The sequence below is a fragment of the Uranotaenia lowii genome, chromosome 3 (assembly GCF_029784155.1).
Source record: "Uranotaenia lowii strain MFRU-FL chromosome 3, ASM2978415v1, whole genome shotgun sequence".
Classification (NCBI taxonomy): Eukaryota; Metazoa; Arthropoda; class Insecta; order Diptera; family Culicidae; genus Uranotaenia; species Uranotaenia lowii.
In genome coordinates this window covers 20,212,850-20,234,215 of record NC_073693.1, presented here as the reverse complement: position 1 = coordinate 20,234,215, position 21,366 = coordinate 20,212,850, and the positions used below count along the sequence as shown (strand labels likewise).

Genomic DNA, 21,366 nt, shown 5'->3' with positions numbered 1-21,366 from the left:
GAAACCGAAAGGACGTAGAAAAACCTACTGATTAATAATGGAATGTTGCCGATGTGTGAACGAACGAACAACGATTTGGTTCGCTTCCAGTAGTACAATCAGCCATTGCTGCTAGGTCATGTACCATAAAGAGTACAATCATCTGGCTATTGTAATTCTGTTAACTTTCAAACAACGTGTTTGATTGATCTGAATTTCCCCGACTAGGTATCAGAAGAATGTTGACTACTGGGAAGCAAACATACCCGAACAAAATAGTACCCACCCAGTTGCCTTGTGGGTGTTGAAAGGGTGAGAGAACAGTTTAACATGACTTTCTCATTAAACGCTTTATAGTATTCAAACACAAGTGCTTTCTAACCAGAAGTTACCCGGCAAGATTACTAAAACAAGAGCTGATTTAGTAGGAAAAGGAAGAAAATCAATATACTCAACATTGTCAACAAAAACCGTTGTTCGTTGCATGTGTCCATCGTATGTGATTATCTGCATACAAATCCTGGTGCTTGCATGCATCCGGACGTCTTTCTCTTCCCCGAGTTGCACTATTCTAAAATCAATATTTGTATCACTGCACATCCTTTTCGAACTTTGCAGTCCGAGATTCAGAGTAAAACTGAATTTAGAGAAAATCCAAAGGGAAAGTGAAAACAATTTTTTCGGCAAACATCACCCTAACTAAACGCGTCAAACTGTCGCTTCTTGAAAACAATTTTCATTTCGGTGTGTGATTTGTTCACCGAACAGGTTAAGGGATTTCGCATTAACCTGCTAAATACGTTGGGAACTTTGTTTGCAAACTCGAATAAACAAACTGATTTAGGATAAGTAAATTTAAGTTTCATAAGCAATGTTGTGGGTCAAGGCAAATGAAAGATTCATACGTTGATAATTCAACTCAATTAATAGGAAGAACTATAGGGTTTCTCATTATGTCTAAGCACGATTTTTATACAACTCTGCTCATTCCGGATGACGTTTTTAAAGGCCGATTTCTGCTAGGTGTTGTTGTTTACAGTTTAACTTAAAAATCTGTGTATCACAAGCTCCACCTTTCATAATTTTCATGAAAATGAGAAGCATTTCTCCGGAAAAGCGCATCAATATCGTTCACAAATGGTGTACTATCCCCAGTATTTCGCTAAGTCAGTTAGCGGAAATGGAAGAAAAGAGCATTGCAGCGGTCTAAAATTCCATTCAGAAGTATGGATAGAAAAGTAGCTTCGTATGTATGTATGTTTGTATATTGGTTATCCACCATGGGTGCACGGATTCACTCGCATGCATTAGATTATTAAGTTCGACAAATCTCCAATGCAGTGCGTACTCCATACCTGGACCCCATGGCTTCGTATGAACTGTTATGGAGTGAATTTATTGCGTGTGTTGATGTAGGTGTATGTTGGAAGAACGAGTCAATCAGGTGGGCTAGTTTACTTACAGTTATTCCGGCATCCGTGTATATACCTGGCCAGCTGGCAACTGATTGAACATTCTTATTATATAGTCAGTTATAAGAGGAATCACATCTTACATGTCGGCAACCTATGGGATTCGAACCCAAAAATTTTCTTGCCGATACCGGGAGTCGAACCCAGTATGCCTGGCATATCAAAACCAGACTCGAGCCAGCCTATCCGCTGGACCACAGGAAAGTAGCTCCGTGGACGAAAACAAATCTGGGCGGACACTGGGTCCGGAGACAAAACTTTGGACCGGAAATTCATGCCTGCTTACGCCAGTAAGAAAACAACCTCAGTGCAGGATGTGGCCAAAAACGTGGATTCCATCTCAGGACTGTCAATCGTACCAAGGTAAAATTGGGTCTATATGCATATAGAAAGCGAAAGACGCCGAAGCCGAATCAAAAACAACCTGCTTTCGTCAAACGAAGAGCTCATAAATCCTATATGATCAAGTTCTGTGTGCAAAATCGGCGTAAATAGCTCTTGTGTTGGTTATATGACGTGTGGAAATTTTGAAATTGACCAAGTTGGGTATAATCGATGATTGATAACTGAAGAACCAACAAACCTACTTGAAAAACAAAAACTAATTTTGAACCCTTTTAATATTCTCCATCCAATCAAGGATTAAGATTTTGTCTAGATATTCTAGATTCAGAGATACCTTTCATTAAAAATATTAAATTCTACAATTTGAAGAAATTTTAAAAGATAGCATTTCTGACACTGCTGAAAAAAATTTTTTAGAATTTGATATTAAAGATTTTAGCTTATTTAAGAACTTTGATGAATACTGCAAAACGTTTGGGCTTATGATTTCAAAAACATCCAAGATTCGATTTGGGTTAAAATTGCCTAAAACTGTCGTCAAAATTCCTTACATTTGCAGAATTGGGAAACATAAACAATAAGAAAATTTCTATAACTTTTTTCTCAGAAGTAAAAATGACACGCGGTCGTCGGAAAAGCTGATCATTGAATTTTAACCTCAAATTTTCCCACCTTTATAATGTTATACAGTTGAAATATATATGTTATTAAAATTTGCGAACCGTGGAAAATAACTGTGCTTATGACAAAAAAAATGTGTAGATAGGAGGTCATGTAAGAAAAACAAAGCAAAATAAATTCGCGTAAAAAAACCTTAGTGTACTTTCTAGGAATAACTTTAGATGATGATATACGTATAAGTTTGGCTAAACAAATAAGCATGTTTTAAGAGTTTCTTTAATGTCCCACTTTTTTCGGCTGTGTCCCGCTTTTTTTCGAAAAATGTCCCGCTTTTTTTAAAGTATCTGGTAAGCCTAGCCTAAAGTTATAGCAAATCAGTCTGTGCTGAAGCTAATTAGCAGCCTTCGATCAAAAATTCGATCCTCCGATTGACTGGTATCTAATTTTTTTTAATGATTTATTGTAAAAGAAGACTATACAGAACATAAAAGTTAAAAAAAATTGCTGTAAATTTCAAATCGTGCTTTGACATAATAGGACACCCTATAGAACACTAAGTAGAATAAACTTTAAACTTCGAGTTACGTAGAATTTGGATGTCTTCCCAAAAATAATTTTAGAATATCTTAACTTTACAAATTGGTCGAAATTTTAAAAACAATAATCTCTAACAAAATTTGTCTAGAAATAATAGCAAAACACATGAAATTTAAACACTTTTTATAAATTTCAATTGTGCCATAAATATATGAAACAAAAAGCTCTACGCTGTACTAGATAAATTAATTTTAATGTGGCCTACATTCTTTATTTTCATGTACTTGTAACTAATTTCTGTTCAAATTTTTTTTAAACAAGAATCGCAATTTTTTCATTTCTATAGATAGACTTCCACTGTTCAGCTGGTTCATCTCTTAAGGGGGGGGTAGGGTCTAACGGGTATAAAAAAACACCATTTTCACGATTTTTTTCTGGAGCTATCGTTCAAACAAATGTATTCAAATTTTTTGCATTATACAAAGCATTGTTAAAAGAACATTTAGTAATTTTTTCGTAGAAAAAGATTGAAAAATGAGCCGGTGACGGAGCATTTTCGAGGATGCCTTTTAGAAAACAGGATTTGCGGTGGACACTGTATCTCAGCACAGGATCATCTGAAGTCAAAAAATCAGAGCAAAATATTTTTAATAGATGTTTTTCTGAACCCCAACGTTTTTATTTAACTTAAAAATATTTTTATGAAATTTTTGTGGCTGTTTGAAGTAAAAACTACGATTTTTCACGAAAAAATCCGTCATTTTTCACCTGTAAAATCTCCCCAAATTAAAAAAATCAAAAAAGAAAAACGTTGGGGTCTGGTATTTTGTATGTAGAAAATATGTTCCAAATTTGAAAAGAATCGGATAAGTAGTTTTCGAATGACGATGTCCACGGACTTTAAAAATGTGCTTTCGAGAAAAACGCGTTTGAAGTTTCTGCTCTTGCTTTCTTGCAGTATTACATAGGAGGAGATAAAGGCCTATAACTTCTACAGTTTTACTTCAATTGACTTGAAAATTTGACACAACATTCTTGAAATGTTTTACAATAAGAAAATAAAAAAATAAAAAAATCGATTTTTTGAAAGTGTTAGACCCTACCCCCCCCCCCCCCCCTTAATGATCAATTGGAATTTCCAGCAGAGTTTATGGTACTAATTTGGTGTAAAAATTTTAAAATAGGTTTTTTTCATGGAAGGAATCTAGCAGCATTGCTAGATTTTTCGTCCAATTTTCAGAAATATTACTTTGATAAGAAAGTTATTGATTTTGGAGTCTAAAAAGTTCTGATGACATGATCTGCGTTAAATTTGCTATAATTTGCATATAATAATTAGAGGTTACCGTCATCAAAGTTAAAAAATAGATTTTAGCATTGTTGATTTATTTCAATATTTGAAAATTTGTGAAAAAAATAAGTCCAAATCAGCACTGTATTAAAAAATTATTGTAAATAAAATATAGAGAATCATTTTGAAATAACACAATGCAACAAAATTTACATTTTTCTAAGGTACCAAGAACTTAATTTTAACTTATTATTGGCAGCGCTGAATCCAAATATAGAAATTTCTCTATCAGTTCTAGTTTCTTAGACCTTAACCTAGTTTCTGTACCCTTGAAATTCAAAAATAGTCAAAAAATCATTTAAAAAAATCTTTTTTAGCAAAATTGTAGAATATTACCAAAAAAATTTAAAATAAAAATGTTAATGCATCTTTGAATTTTCTTGAAGATCGTGAGTAATTTAAATTATTCTGACTTCTTAGAAAAAAGGTGCAATTTATTATTGATTATTTTTTCGAATTTAGTGAAAATTTAAGCTTAAAGGATGTCAGTTATATTTTAAAGCATAAGTCGAAACGTTTCAAAGTCATCAAAAAATTGTAAGGTAAATTAAAATCTTTATTATTAAAAACTCCCAGACGTCAGTCATATTGTGATGGGAAAAATTGATAGGAATGTTTTACGTTGATTTTTTTTGAATTGTGAAATTTCATTTTTTTTAACCATTGTATCTCTGAAACTACAATCTTAATACTTTATGGAATGTAAGGTTATGAATCCGTTTTAAGTGATTGATTTTTTGAAAACTTATTAATTTTAAAACTTCTAAACACTATATCACCAAGATTAGAAGAAATAGACTAAACTTGACAAATGATTTGGATCCAAGACGAAAATATCTTCCATAATCAGTTATTTAAACAAACATAGGTACCAAAACAGATGTTTTCCTCTGAGAAACGACTTTTGTCAAAAATATTCATTTTTTTATAAGAAGTCTCTGGAGCCACTTGTATTAGTTTTTTAAATAAATGTAAGCTCATCAGGTTGAATGTTCTCATTAAACCTTGGTACATTTTGAACCAAAAAGTTCTAGAATTTTTAAGATGTAATGGGAAGAGTTTTTCTTTTTTTCACGATCTTCCATGTTTCTCTACAAATCTCCCTAACACGTTTGAAATTATCATAAGTTTTAATTGTGAAACGAATAAGCTTCCTGAATAACCTAGTATCGCAACTCTCAAATGAAAAAAAAAATACTTCCTTGAAGCGTTTAAGATGGTATCTGAATCAGACTAGGGTTTTTTTTAAATTACGATGTTACTTATCAAGGAAGCTTGGGAAAGCTCTCTTAGAAATCCAAAACAAAATAAACTTATTGATAAGTGATTGAAAATTCATTTGTAGGAAACCATGTTTGTTAACTCCTTTTTAAATATTATCGCACAATACTGTTTGTAGAAAGACAATACTCTCTCAAAGCTTCCTCTCCCAAGGAACATTGAGTGTTCATAAATTTCCCAGGAGAGAGAACTTCAGCAGCCCAACCAGCTGGGTGGCGATTCGAATTTTGTTTATACCGGCTAAACGTCTTGGAAACGAACCTACCTACAAAGGTAAAAGAAAAGCGACCTGCAAAAAAAACACAACAGAACACCGTTGCAAATCGAGCCTGGGGAAAACTTTCGCTTTCGATAAGCTGGTTTTTTTTCGTCTCTTTTTTCCAGGTGTTGATGGGAATTTCCGGCGCACGATACTGCAACTCATTTCATGCGAAAAGGTGATTACGTACGGGACCGATTTGTAATGGGTTGGTTCATCTCTTCTCTTGTGTGCTGTTTTTGTAAGTCGAGCACAGTGATTTCAGGAATTCCAGCTGATGGAAACCTGATTCGATGATGATGGAGGTGGAGGTGTGCTTTAGAAGTAGTGGCAGTTGTCTTTTCTATTGATTCCATTTGTAAATGGAATACGAAAAATACATTATGGATGAGTATGATGAGAACGGTTAAAGCGGTTAGAAGTTAGAACTCTGTCAGTGACTCAGCTATTCAATGATAGATGGCGGCAGCAGCGCGTCTACCGCAAATGGTTCGAACCTGTTCGAACCGGTTTGGAAATTATGGGAAACTTTGTTTTGCCTCTCAGATGCGAAAACACGTGGGCGATAATTTAATGCAATAATTGATTTGCACTATCAATAATGCATTTGTTTCGATTTTTTAGATTGTGTGACTTAGGCCTATGCATTTTTTTTTATTTTGTTTCAACTATAGAAAAAGATCGATTGATGTGTTTTCAAAATCATTCAAAATAATTGACAATTTATCCTTTTTAGAACTTGATAATTTATGGCTCTAGAATCCCATTGACACAAAGACGATTAGTTCATTTAAATTGTTGTTTTGCAATATGTCATTCTCATGTCATGTTGTGAAAAAGAGTTCTAAAATTTTCAACAGTATACTGTTGAATAATAACTTGAACCAAACTTAAAACATTTTTAGCGTTAATTTCAATATCACTTTTCTCGAATATTCGCATCAGTTCTTGATATATAGATCAATGAAATTTAGTTTATGAACACGGTAAAAATCGAAACGTTAGCATATGGAATCGAGAATCGAAATCTTTTTAAATTTTGAATCAAATTTAAAGATTCACAAAATATAAAAGTTGCGGAGCGGGACGGAGAATAGTATTTTTAAAAAAAGTTCAACAATTGATAAAATTTATCGAATATCTGTCGTTTGAATTCCTTTCTATAAATATTGCGCAACAAGTTGAAAGTACTGAAACAGACTGCAGTCTTATTTTAAATACTTCAAAAAATCATCCTAAAACCAATCTTGTGGCCATCCCAAGCCCCAACCTAACATTATCCTTATTGAGTGTTTGTGATTGTTTGTGGACAATAAGGTGAACAACTGAAATATAAAAAAGAGAAACAATGGTTATTAAAACAGAGATTTTAATTTGGAAAAGATCTTGTGAAATGCCACCACAAATGCTACCCCCTCCATGGAAAAAATTAAGTTTGTGAAAATTATTATAATTAAAATTTAATTTCAAATTAAACTTCAACATTATTCAAAAGCGAACTAGTTTTTATGGCATCTGTGCTTCTAGTTTGTCTTGAGTCTCTAAATAGCTTGAAAGTTTGAAGGTTGATGAAGCCAAGCAAGAGATCTTCAATACAATAAATAAAACCTTTAAATTAAAGAAAAATCGCCCCTTTCTGAAATGAAGGGGAGCCTGTATTTAAACAGGCAAATTTTATAAGTGTGTCAAACCCTAAGAAATCACGAAACATTGGTTTTGTTAATAATATGTATGTTACATTTATTGAATATGAGAGTCTTCATTCATTAAAATGGGAAGCGTAATAAATAGGGGAGATAAGGGCATAATGACCACCTTAAGAAGGACGCTTATTGAACCACAGAACAGCTATTATATGTGAGTTACATGTTACATCATTGTTTCGTGTTCAGACACTAAAAAAGTCTATTTCATAAGTAGTTGAAATTTGGAAAAGTAAATAAAAACGTTTAAAAATGTATTTTAAAATTTTTTGCCAAAAGCTGAAAATCAGCCTTTGTTGGGGCATGTTGAGAAAAAAATAAATTGTCTTTTGTAGAAATATGGAATTTACTGGAACACAATGAAGTTCAAGAGCTTTTGTCTCGAAATCAGCTCGAAAACCTCTTTAAAACCCCTTGAAAACCTTTGGAATACTAGAAAACGCCTACAAATGCAGTTATCTATTCGAATAGTTCGTAAAAGCATTATTATTCACTTTAACAAAAAAAATAATCTTATTTTTGTATGAAAACATAAGTGGTACTATTCATATTTTGCACTTTTTTGTTCATGTTTCCAGTCCTCAACGCCAATTGCTTCATCCAAAAAAAATATGTAAACTTATGCTTGATTTATCCATTTAACAATTTAAAACAAATTCTAGAAGATTTTTTTTTTAAATATTTCATATTGTAACAGGCAAAAAAGATAGTTATACTATTCTTGTTTCCCTTAGTGTAGATTCAGGCTGCCAGAATTTTTTCAGCACGTATCCGGGCCGAACAAATCCAGGCTACTTTATTTAAAAATCTGGCAAAAGCCTAGCTTTGATTAATTGTCGACCAAAAATCTGGGCAATGTCTGGGCAGATTTGGTCAAAACCCAAGAATTACTCAACAAAAATCGAGAAAAAAAACTTGAAAAAAAATCTTTTTCATCAAAACTTATCAGGATATTTTAAATCGAACTCGGTAGGCTGTGCTCGAAAGTGACGGCAGTGTTTGTTTTTGAGTAAGAAAATTTCTTTTTTCACAAATCGAATTTGGCCCTTTAAAATTGATTCAAGAACGGGTCTAGAAAAAAAATTCACAAGGAGTGGCGTCCAGAAAAAACCCTAAATCTATTTTCTGGAAAATCCTGAAATCAGCTCGTAGCACTATCCAAGGATTGAAAAGGAATTTTGTTTTAGGAGTCCTCAATCTTAATTTATCTCAATTGGTGAGTCTATTCCTTTTTATTTTATCGCGGATGTGTTTTTGAAAGAACTATTCTGATTTTTTAATTTTTTTAAAACATTAAAACCAGGTTCAAAACGTTACTTTTTAGTTGAATGTTATTTTCAATCGGTCATCACCGAACTCATTTGAAAGGATCTGTTTTAAAATTTTCGAAGCAATAACATTGGATCCATGATTATGCAATAATGCGTTTATTCAAATACTTAAAAAGAAAATTTTAAATTACAATCTTAGTTTTAGATTTTGTTAAATATTTAAATCTGAACTTTTGAGGAATTTCATCAGATTTTCTATATTTTGAATATAATCACGAATTTCTGTTTGAATTCAAAAGATTTTTTTTCTTGTATCAGAAACAAGGTTGATGTGACTAAATTCACAGCGTCGTAATAGTCTAACTTGCTTTGAAAACAAAAGTTGAAATATAAGAGACGAACCAACAAAAGTTGAAAATCTCTATAATAAAGACAAAAAAAAAAAAAAGTTGAAATATCGGTGCTCTGATTCATTGCTTGATTGGCATTTTTCCTTTTTTTTTAAATCGATTCCGTAACATATTTCAAAAGATACATTACGCGACAAAATAAAGTACGCACTTGCTTTCAAAATTTTCAAATCACTGTATCTTTTGTCACATAAAGAATATCAACTCAAAATATTCTGGAGAATTTTAGTATTTTAATACACTAAAGGAGATAAAATTTTGTCAAATAAATAAAATACGTTCTTCACGCTCCAGCGTACTTGTAGTCAAAGTCAGCTTTCACATGAACAAAATAAAGTACGCACTCTCAATAACGTTAACAGATAGCAATTTTTTCCATAGAAAATGGTTCCGACTTATATGTCAAAAGGACTCATTTCCCGGCATACTCAGGGTTTTATTATTTCTTTATACTTTTCATGGCACGATAATCCGGTAAGATGATGAATAAGCAAATTTCCGTAGATATTCATAACTTTAACCTTAAAAACAATCAGGAAGGTTTTTTAGAGCAAAGTTGCTTGAAAAATTCCTTTTAAAATAAACTAGAAAAAGGAAAAAAGATGCAAAAGACTAAAAACCAGTGCGGCTCGGTACGCTAGAGGAAGTAAGCGAAAGTCTACAATCAGAAATATTTAATTGATGAATTCCTCGAGAAGTGACTAAATACTTCTTTAACTACTTCAAATTTTTCTCTCAATTTTTTCTCAAAATATTGATTTCAGAATTTGCTGTCATTATGCCCAAATTGTTTTAAATATTATCATGGCTGAAACAAGCAAAGCACCCCACACTATTGTAATGCACTTTGACGTGTTTTGAATGTTCTTTATCCGAAGTTTTTTTTATGCATTTTGAGCGAATTTGAGGTGTTTGGGGCGTATGAAATTAACATTAGCCGAAATTTTATGCTGAATGCAAAACGATCAAATCTATAAACATATCTCACCAATAATGGTCGCACAAATCCATTCTATTTCCTATTTTAGTTACCTTTTGCTTAGAAAATGTAAAAAAAACAGTATTTTCAGTATTTTTACGTAACACCCAGATCGTAGAACCATAGTTTTTCAGCCATTTATCGAGGAATTCGGCAGTTATTGCTGTTTAAAGATATCCGCTTGGTTCCTCTGTATTGCTGAACAGCTGCGGGTTTTAGCCGTATGGCTTCCAATTCCTGTTCCTGGCTCATTTTAAACGTATTTTCAAGCCTTTTTCTTTAAAAAATCATTCTGACGCTTCTTAGCTTGAAGTTTACGAATATACACGGAAACTTTCTTTTTCACCATCTTTGATTGCGGATTTGATTGCGTCATAAAAGGGGTAAACAAATAATAAAACCGACTGGGTTTGAAGGAAATTGAATCCCTCTTGGCTTATAAGAAGACGGAATAGTTTTCTAAGCAGAGAAACGGCGATCTGTTAAGGTTTTTAAGGGTACGTTTTTTATTTTGTCCTTGCGAAAACTGACTTTGACTACAACTACGCTTCAGTGTGTGTAGAACGTCGTTTTAAGTTTTTTGGCGAAATTTTTTGCAACAACTCTTTCGAATATTTTTAATTGATATTCCTTATGCGAAAAAAAGCTAGAGTGCTTTGAAAATTTTGATAGCAAGTACGTACTTTATTTTGTCACGTACTGTATTTAAAAACGCAAATCAAAGTTGTTTTGAAAGACAGCGCACTTTTTTTCTTTTTCAAAAGTTGGCCATTTTATCGGATTTTCTTGATGTAGTTTGATTCTATTTTTTTACATATTTGTGTTTAGTTTTTTTTTAATTTCACAAGTGGAATTTGATTAAAAAATTATCAATTTTGAAGACAGGAAGCATTATTTATATTCGCAGGAATCATTTCCAGATACCTTGGTACCTGGAAGCATCAACAAATGATTTATTCACGTCTATTGGCTATTTTTAGATTTTAGTTACAAAAATGATTCAATTTGGTTTTTGTCGTTTTTTTATGTTGGCTATGACTTGACGAAAAAAATAAATTATGAATATGAAAATAACATATTTTCAGATTCGGAATCTCTTAGTTAGCTGTTCAGAATGTCTAAAAACGTCAACATCTGGTTATTCAATGTATTCGCTAATTTTGGAGTTTTTTTTTAATACAACCATAATGAAGCAACAATTCAGAATGCACAACTAACTAATCGAGTTACGTCTCAACAAATAAAACTAATTTTTTATAGATCAACCTACGGCCCGGCCGGATCTAAAATCGATACAATAAAAAACAAACACAGCCAATAAACACCGGGGGCACCTTCCAAAGAGAACATCAATCGGCTTCAGCATAACCCATCCATCCATGGCAAAGCTCCTGTTCCAGAAAGACAGATCGCAGATCGCCGATCGTGGGGCCATGACCCGGAAACGTTCCCCAGTCAATTACGCAGAACCGATTCCGAAAGGGAAGTTTCTCGTCGAGTCAAGCCAGCCAACCAACCAGCCAGCCAGGCGTGAAATGATTGCCGTTCGCAATTTTTATACCGACCACCTAGCATCTAGATGCTTTTTGGGTCGATTTTCTTGGTGGAGCCAAATAAGATCATAATAGTGTTGTAGCTTTAGCTATGTTTTTTTTTTTCAATTACGAACTACCCATGTGAGGATCTTTGATACACATTTGGATTAAAAAATAAAGACACCCAACCACTCTTCAATGCCTTCATTGTGTGGATGAAATATTATCTGATTAAATTAGTGTGAATCGGTCATCTGAATGAAGTCAAAACTGTTCTGGCTGCCAAGAAGACAAAGAACTTCTAGATTAAATGTTTTAAATCAAAATTCACTTTCCGGTATGAAAAAATTACAACAAAACAGATGAATTAGTCAGCCTCAGGCACCATGAAATGTGACGATGAATAAGTCACTTAAGTGAGTTGGCTTTGCGTATGCCCCGGCAAACACTTTGCTGAGCTGCGATGTAATATTCGCCCGATCAATGAATCACAGGCTAGGGCACTTCAAGGCCGTTCAACGTCAATCAGCATGATCAAATCTATTAGTTGGACGTTGTGAGCTAGTTATGCACTTAATTATAACATACACTTATAAAATCTGATAAAAATAAGAAGATATTTACACAATGGTACGCCCCACAGATGAAAAAAGGTTTCTCGCTTCCTCGACTTCCGGAGAAAAACGAAGCTTCAGAGCTTATTACAGTTCAAACACCAATGGCACTTTCACCACCAACTAATTAACACTTCATCTATTCGATTGATTTAAAGATAAAACTTTTATCAAAGTCCACCGATACGATTAGTAAGTAACACTTGCTTGCAAATTACCAAACTCTCGAGACCGAAAACAACAAGACCGCACCACCGAAAGCGTAGATCGCGAATGGAAATAAAACTGGTTTTTCTGTATCCATTTGCCGGGCTTCGCTGAAAATGCTCCAGCGAACCCACGTGCAACACACTTCAATGCACTAATATGTATGAGTCACAGACAAGTGGATGCGTCGTTTTGGGAACATTTTTCAGGTATGGTTCTGAATAGTTTTATCATAAACTATTATACTCAATCCATTTATCTGTGGTCGTACTCCCAACCCGAGATACGAGGTGAAGATACAACCCCACAAGAATACAAAAATGGATGTATTACCTACTACTAGTAATTAAAGTACAAGTGAATATCAGCAACAGCAACAGTAACAGTCAACAGGCGAGATCTGTATCTTTTACCCTTCCTTGGGGTGGGGGGTGTAAAAAAATTCCCCAAAGAGGAAATTCGTTTGGTGTCCGATGCTTTTTAGGACAAATTATTCGACGCTCGACGTCCATTATCTCCATGAAAAGTTTCGGTTGCAGTATGGTGGTTGAAGGATACTGACCAAAAAGACGAAAAATGTTCTGAAAAGTATCGGTTAGCTTTTCGCGAGTCATCTACAGTACCGTTCATAAAAATTTTGGAATGACAAAAATAACAAAAATGACAAATTACAATTTTTCTCTCTTTTTCCTGATTGTGCTATTTTTATCATTTCTGTGTTTTGCTTATTTGTGTTATTATAATTATTTTTGATTTTTTTTGTAATATTAATCAGTGATATTTTGTTTTAACAATATTGACAGTTTTGTAATTTTTATTTTTTTTGACACTTTTGTATTTTTGGTTTGTTTAAAAGTTATATTATTTTTTCATTTTTTCAATTTTTGTTGATTGTTGAATTGTCTGTTGATGCACCGAACAGTAACATTCGGCAAATGGCCGAATACCGGATGTCCTTTTCAATTATCCGATAGGGTTATTTAGAAAAACAAAAAAGCGATTATTTCAATTTCCTCCTATTTCATCCGCCAATTGTTTCTCAAGTTTCTGAGATGCTTATTTTCATCCAGATGTGTACATAAAATCAATTTTATGGGTCTCTCATCTATCCAGGATTTCAAAAATTCAATTTAACTTGAGAGCGATCTATTGAAAGATCAACAAAACAATTTGAGATTGTTTATTTGATATCAAATAAGATGAAGGTGGAACTTGAGCAAGATATCTTCAAAACAGTTGTTGAAAAGAATTATGATCCTCAACCTTAAGTACACCATACATTCTACCGTGCGTATCCGCAAGGCTGGGCAATTTTGAGCGATTTTTGTGTTATTTGAAAAAAAAAAAAAACGTCATATCTCTTGTCAGCATTCCGGTTAATGCATTCCGGTGAAATACATTAACTATTCATCTTATCTTGAAATCCGAAATGAAGTAAAAACAATAACTTTTTCTCGAGATTTTTTAGTTTTTTCAGTACATCGTCAGTGTGGGTCGCTTATCGAATTATTGCTCTAAATTTCAGATTTCTGCATGCCAATATTTCTGGTCAATATAGACCTTGGTTACAGCTCCATTATTCGCTCTTGAAATATTTGTTTTTAAAAGGAAATATGTATCTTCAACCAAAATATTTGAAAATTTTATAATTTTAAAATCAGTAAACCACTAGGTAAGTGTGCATATGAAATTTAAACAGTAGGTTATTGAGAAAAGTTAGGTGGTTGGTTGAATAGTAGCAAAGATATCTTATTCTATCAAGATACCCGGCTGCATAGTTTTTCGAACAAGTAGTCTGGGACATCAATTTTTTGTTTATGGTGCTGCCACCAGCGAAAAAGGCTTCAAGCTTTCAACTTGCATTCAACCTTGTAAACACATAAGTTTTGATCGACAAAACAACCCATAAAGAAACGTCCGTTGCGCTCGACGCTCATATTTGAAAAATGATTTCTATTGGCGTATTTTTTTTTGATTCCGGATTTGGCTCTCGAACCGTCAGAATAAAAAAGCAAGTTTCGGGTTTCGAGTTATTTCATACGTAGGTGTGCGTGAGAACGAGCGCAATGTTTACATGCAGCTGTCATTTTGTTCTCCCTTCTGGATTCCTTCATTCGGTTCTTCATACCGGATTTCCGTTTTTCGTGTCCGGATTGCCGTTTTTCGTGTCCGGATTGCACTGGACTGCAGATAGTACGATTTTGCTTGGCTGAGAGCTTCAAAATCGCGGCAATAATCATTTGCCCGTTCATTATTTCAACTGTTTTGTTTTCAGCCAAAAACAGCTGTTTAATGTTTTGACAACAACGTTGAGAGTATTGGTGAACTTCTTGCAAAACTGACTTTTTTCTCAGGGCGACTCCGTCCCTTTTTCGAGCGAACCTAGATTGCCTCTCGAGCAATAAATGAGCACGATGACAGCAGTTAGAGCGAACCTAGGTTGCCTCTAGTTTGCCTCCAGGTGAAAAAAAATACGGTATATGACTTCTCCTTCCGCGAGAACTCATCAGATCAATTTTAAGGAAATTGAAATATATTTATTATTTCAAACACATGGGATTGGAGCGGATAAGTTAAAAAATGTTTATTTTAAAGAACAATTTTCGAAACTTCCGGTTTAAAAACCGAAAACTGGAATTAAAGGGATTGAACAAGAAGAGACAATAGCAATTGTATTTTTGACTTTATTTAGTGTACTGATGGTCTACAGGTGGCCTAAAAATAACATGAGAACAAGGTAAATGCAGCTCAATAATCGAATCATATAGCGATAATACAATACAAATAAGATGAGAATTCAATTAATGTTTCAAGAGCAAGATTAGCACTTTTGGATCAATAAATTCATCGATTCTTTAGATTGATATTTCATTTTTGGGGGACTGGAACCTAGCCGAAACCGAACTACTGGTTTCTTTTGTCGATGATGGTATCTGGACTTCAATATATCCAAAACAAGGCAGTTTGACATCTTCAGAGAAATCCTGCTTCTAAGCCAAGGTTTTGATTACCATTTTTGCCGCGGTTTGACTTTGTGAAAGTATGTGTTCTAGAAGAAACAAAATTATTTTGTAATGGCTACTTCCATACAACAAATGAAATTTATAAATTACGTAAACCAAAACCCACCAATCAGCGGATGATTCGGCGTATCTTTAGCTCCCGTGTTTGTCCCCTGTTTGATATCTTCCAGCTTCTGCTGCTGCTATTTGGGCAAAAGGATTCGGTTTAGATTTCTCATTTTCTTTTCAATCGGAAACTACAGAGAGCTGACGAGCTTGAAAGCAGTAGCAGTAAAGATGTTCTTTCCTTCATTTTCTGTTTTCGTAGTTTTTCGAAATTTTCACATGTACCATGTCGAATGTCCAGATTTCATAGCAGTTCCGATGATAAAGCTGAAGATAACATAAAAAAATGCGAAAAAGATAACTCAATTGTAATTAGGAAAACTAGCGATAAAAGACTTACTGTTTTTCTTTCCAAAACAAGATATTGAAAGAAGGAGACCGGATCATCGTATCGTATCTGCTAAATACTTTTGAAGAAGCAGGGACTATAGCTCTGCTGACAACTGAAGAAAAAAATCTTCTGCCTCCGATGTAAACAAAAACTTCAAAGCATGCTGTTAAAATTCTCAAATTAATGGTTAAAGTATTATTCGTCAATATTATTTTGGCGCTAGTGTTTTGTCCCCAAAATTTCTCAGAAGCCGATAGTACCTGATAGTAGGTAATTCTGGTTCACACGATTCATCCGAATAATTTTTAATAAATTTTCCTTTGCAGCTCAGCAAATGCGGGAAATCATCTTCGTTTCAAATTAAAAGGAATAAGGTTGGCTTTTTCTTCGTTTCTGCAGGAACGCGTCTCCAAAAACATTGTTTCACTTTTATTTTTTCGATTGAATTTGTTCCTCGGCACAACAACAATTTGGAACTCGTTCAAACATGATTGATGCTCCAGCAGACGCCTACTCTTTTTTCAAACAACAAAATCTAGGTGTTAGATATAAAACATACAAGAGTGAAAAGGAAGAAAACTACTTGAATTTTCAGTTTTTCATCGAATCACAGCAAAAGCGTTATAATCGTATCTTGAATTAAACAAAAATTGATAATCATCATTACTCTTAAAAAGAGGAATTGAAGTTCAAAAGTGAATAATGTGAACAAACTCCGTCAAAATCCTTAACTTTTTTCAACAATATCATCCTGACTAGATTTGACTTATCCAAAACTCTTTAATGCATTTGTGAGCAAGTTCAGGAAAATCAGACTAGATTTAAGGGTGTTCCAAAGCGCTCGCAGTATCGGGTTTTGACCCTCAAACATTTTAAAAGGGAGGACCAAATCGAAATTTTAATTTTGATGCCAAATGATTTAAAATCATGAAACAACGATATCTGGTGTTATCTCGAAAGAAAATTGGCCAAAAATCTGAACTTACTCCCAGAAAGTCTTTTCGAGATAACGTCAGATCTCGACTACGTTTCATGAATTTTTAAGTCATTTGGCTTCATAGTTATAATTTTAATTTGATTTCCCCTTTTAAGATATTTGAGGGTCAAAAAACCGAAAATTCGAGCGCTTTGGAACACCCCTAAATCGAGTCTGATTTTCCTGAACTTGTTCACAAATGCATTAAAGAATTTTAGATAAGTCAAATCTAGCCAGAATGCCCAGATATTGTCAAAATGTTCCGGAATTTTGCCGAGTTTTACGTATTTTAAAGTCATTTGGCATCAAAATCAAAATTTCGATTTTCCGGATTTCCTTTGGTTGTCTCCACTTACGTGATTTTTGAGGGTCTTAAACCAAAACTTTGAGCGCTTGGAGGCACCCCGAAATCAAGTCCGATTGAGCTGAAATTTTTCACAGGTCAGTTTGAAAAAAAAAAAATGAATATAGGGGGAAGTGTCCCTAAATGCGCATGTTGGCTAATATGCGCATACAGCCGATTGACGATACGGCTGGAGATTCAACGTATCTAATCAGTGCAGTTTGAGGGTAATACGCTATTGAAACATGGCATGAAGAAATTTGATAGTTATATAAAGCCAAAAAATAAAAAATTCAAACAAGATTTTTGTCAGTTTTGTTATAATATATTGAACTTTAATTATCGTGCGTACAGATTCTGTGAACAAAAATTTCAATTGTTTTTCTTTCTTATTCATCTGGAAATTAGAAGTTCAACAAATTGAAGCTTTTGGCAAAGTTTTAAATGATAAGATATTGGAATAAGAGACAGGTTCTGAATGCCCATATCAAGGCAGGTTAAATGCCTATATCAAGAAAAATAGAATAGTCTTATACATTTTTTACTTTTTTTCATTTAACCATTAAATCTACGCTCAAATCACGATCTTACAGCGAAAAAAGAAGAACTTCATACTGATCCGATAAAAATACGATATGAACAAAATATTACCATGAAATATGGCCATATGGCATACCTAACTATGTTTTATGCAAAAGAACTAGTGATGTAAAAAATTTCACCAAAATTTCAGCCTTGACGTATGCTTAACATCCGTTTCTACCATTTTAAATTAAATTATATCAAAATATTGCAAGTGTTAATGAAATATAGCTTAAAACATAAATATGCGCATTTAGCCCGCCAGTTTCGGAAATCGGCTGTTTTGACTTCTTTTATTATAAAATTATTTTCACAAAAACTGTAAGAGATTTTAACAGAAAAATTTATCTAACGTATACAAAACAGATGTCCGCTCATGTGTATATAGTTTTCAGACTCCTATCTATTGGAAAATGGGAGAAAATGAGTGCTTTTTTTAATATGCGCATATAGCCCGCCTCTCCCCTAGTCAGTTTGCGAAATTCGACATGACCCATTTGGCTGCCATCCTAATCTACACTTTAGAGTGAAAGATACACGGGGAGAGTTTATGGAGATTGTGCAGCTTTTCCAACAATACCTTTTTATATTTAATAACAAAAATCAAACATCATTTTAAACATTTGACAAGCCTGTTCATGTCTAAATTTTTAAAATAGCTCAACTATACGGTGAACTTTACGGTTTTTGGTCGGTATTCGGCGATCGTATATTCGATATTTATTCACATCTCTTGACTTACATCTCGTGATCTGGCGAACGTGGGGTGCCCGAGGAATTGGAGAACGGTTGCCATGGACCGGGTGAATTATAGGAATTATGTTCGTCAAGTTATGTCGTGAGACGGTATACTATGTAAAATAATTACGTCTCTTGTTTGTATTGATCATTGTTCAAATTGATTTATCACTTTTGTCATTTTTTGACTATTCCATCATTTTTGTCATTATCTTTCTTGTTTTTTAATAACAATTTTCGTCCTTTTGATCATTTTGACATTTTTGTCAAGTTTTTACTTTTGTCAATTTTAAACTTTCTTTTTTTTTTTATTTAATTCATGATTTAAATTTTGTCTTTTATGTTTTTTTTATTCATTTTTAAAATTATTTTTCATAATTTTGTTAATCATTTGTATCGATTTTATCATTTTTGTGTTTATCATAATTTTTGTTGTAATTTTATCATTAATATCTTTTATATCTATTTTTGATTTTTTTTTCATTTTCATACTTGGTGTAATTTTTGATTTTCGCCATTTTTCGCATTTTCATAATTTTTGTCATTTTTCTTTTTTTGTTTTTTTTTTTGTCATATTTGTCATTTATCAATACGAATCAAGAGGAAAATCAGCCTTACATTTCCTTAACTTTTCTGGAAATGGATGTAAATATGGATAACATAAAAAAATTACAGCATGATCCATTTCTAATAATAAAATTTTTAATTTTATGAGCATGTTTTTCACGTCGTATCTTATAATCCTCGTATATATAAAGGATTTGATAAATGAAGAAATATGAAAGGAAAGTAATTTTTGAATAGTGCATACTTTTAAAAATTGAGGCTTTAAATTCGTTATTCAAACCATCTTATAGAAATCATAAATATATGATTCTGTGAAAATATTATGCTTAATTACGAAAATTACCATTGTCAATATGTGTTCTGTAAAGGAAGGGAAGATTAAAAAACTTTGTTCGGAGACTTCTTAATAGTCAAAATCTATTCAAAACCTCTAAGGGTTTCATTAAAAACTTTACCTATATATATTAAAAATTGTCCTTCTGAAGGATTTGCTAGTATCAAACCGTTTCTACATACAATGCATTTCTCAATGCGTGCGGTGACTTAAATATTTAGCCTTTATTTTTCAAGTCCGATCTTACTGTTTTCATAATTTATAGAAAAATATAGGGGAATCGAGGGTGAAATCAGCCCTTACTCCATTTACGAAGCGTGCGATGGATTGAATTGCCTTCACTTGATTCCTCGGAAAAAAATCACACTAGATAAGTCTCATATGGCTCAAAATTTTTAAGTCAGAACGTGCTTTTTCTGAAATATTTAAAAAATGTTAGGGAATTGTGGCTAAAACAGCCATAATTCCATTTTCCGATGCGTGCGGTGGCTCAAGTTTTCAAGTCCGAACATGCTTTTTTCTTAATTAATCGAAAAATGTAAGGGAGTTGAAGGTAAAACGGTCATAACTCCATTTTCAGATGCGTGCGGTGGCTCAAAGAGCCTTAACCCTCCAAAGCCGTTCGGGTCAATATGACCCGAAGCGCAGAATCAAAGCATCCTAATCGTCATTCCAATATACTGAAAAACTGAGATTTTTTAGAGACTAAGTATATTCAATGAAAATGATAATCAATTTAACGTTAAAAAAAACTAAAATATGAGTTTCGAAAATCGGTTTATTGAGAAATGAGATACAGCGGAGCAAAGACAAAATTGAATGACTTTGTTTTAAGTAAGATTTTCTTTCAACCGGGAAATTCGGGATAGAGGTCAGAATGTTCATCGAACCCCCTAATGTTCATACATCGTCAGATAGATGTATTCTTGACAATTCCAAAAATCAAAGAAGTACTCAAATACTGCAAATCTGTTTTTTGGGACTTTTTTCATTCAGAACCTATTACAGACAACCTGGTAGAACCAATTTACTTTATTTTTAAATATTTAGAAACTAGAATAAATTGCCTTTAAAATGAATCTAATATCATCGAGATCGGTTAACATTTGCGGCCACGGGAATAAGAACAAACTACAAGTAAAATTTCCCCGAAACGGATATTTTGTGAACAGCTCTGGAAGGTTAATTTTATTCCTCGGAAAGAATCACATAAGATAGGACTATTTTTGTTCAAAATTTTCCAGTCAAAATCAGTGTTTTTCTGAATTGTTTACAAAATATACGCGAATTAGTGGTTAAACGTTCGTAAACTCGTGCGGCGTCGGAAACTATGTCCAATCGATTTCCGGGATTTTCACTAAACAAAAGAATATTTTCAAATATTTGGCTCATGTCATGTGGCGGAAGATATTGAATTTCTTCGCGGTTTAAACACTTTTTCCCCCATTGTGCAATGTTTAGCCAGTGATTATTTAAAAAAAATCAACAATAAAACGACCAAAATCACCGCAAACTTTATTTTTATTTTTTTCGGAACATATCAGCAGTTTTCAATATGTTTTTCAAACTCCCAAAATAAACCTTTTAGATAAAGCTATTTCAAAATATATTGAGGTAAATTTGAGTTTTCTGTTTTTAAAACAATGTGAATGAATTCAGCAAATACAGATTTGATTTTTCAATATTATGGCAACAGGGCTAGATCGCAGTTTGTATGTCGGCTGGAATAACTCTTTCTGAGCTTTTTAACAATTTGAATAAATTACAGTAAATATTAGTTTTCAATCAAAATAGGTAGGGTAG

General features: G+C 33.2%; 1 protein-coding gene across 2 annotated transcripts in view; it reads right to left on the bottom strand.

Moving 5' to 3' along the window:
* The window catches only part of LOC129754524 (calcyphosin-like protein), a 53,121-nt gene that overhangs the window by 15,805 nt on the left and 15,950 nt on the right, over positions 1 to 21,366 (bottom strand). Inside the window, exon 1 of one of the 2 annotated variants that reach the window (XM_055750651.1) lies at positions 12,368 to 12,640. The exons of the other annotated variant lie outside the window; for it this stretch is intronic. The gene's annotated coding sequence lies outside the window, so the exon portion shown is untranslated. Of the gene's footprint in view, positions 1 to 12,367; positions 12,641 to 21,366 lie in introns of those variants that run through there. 2 annotated transcript variants of the gene reach the window in all.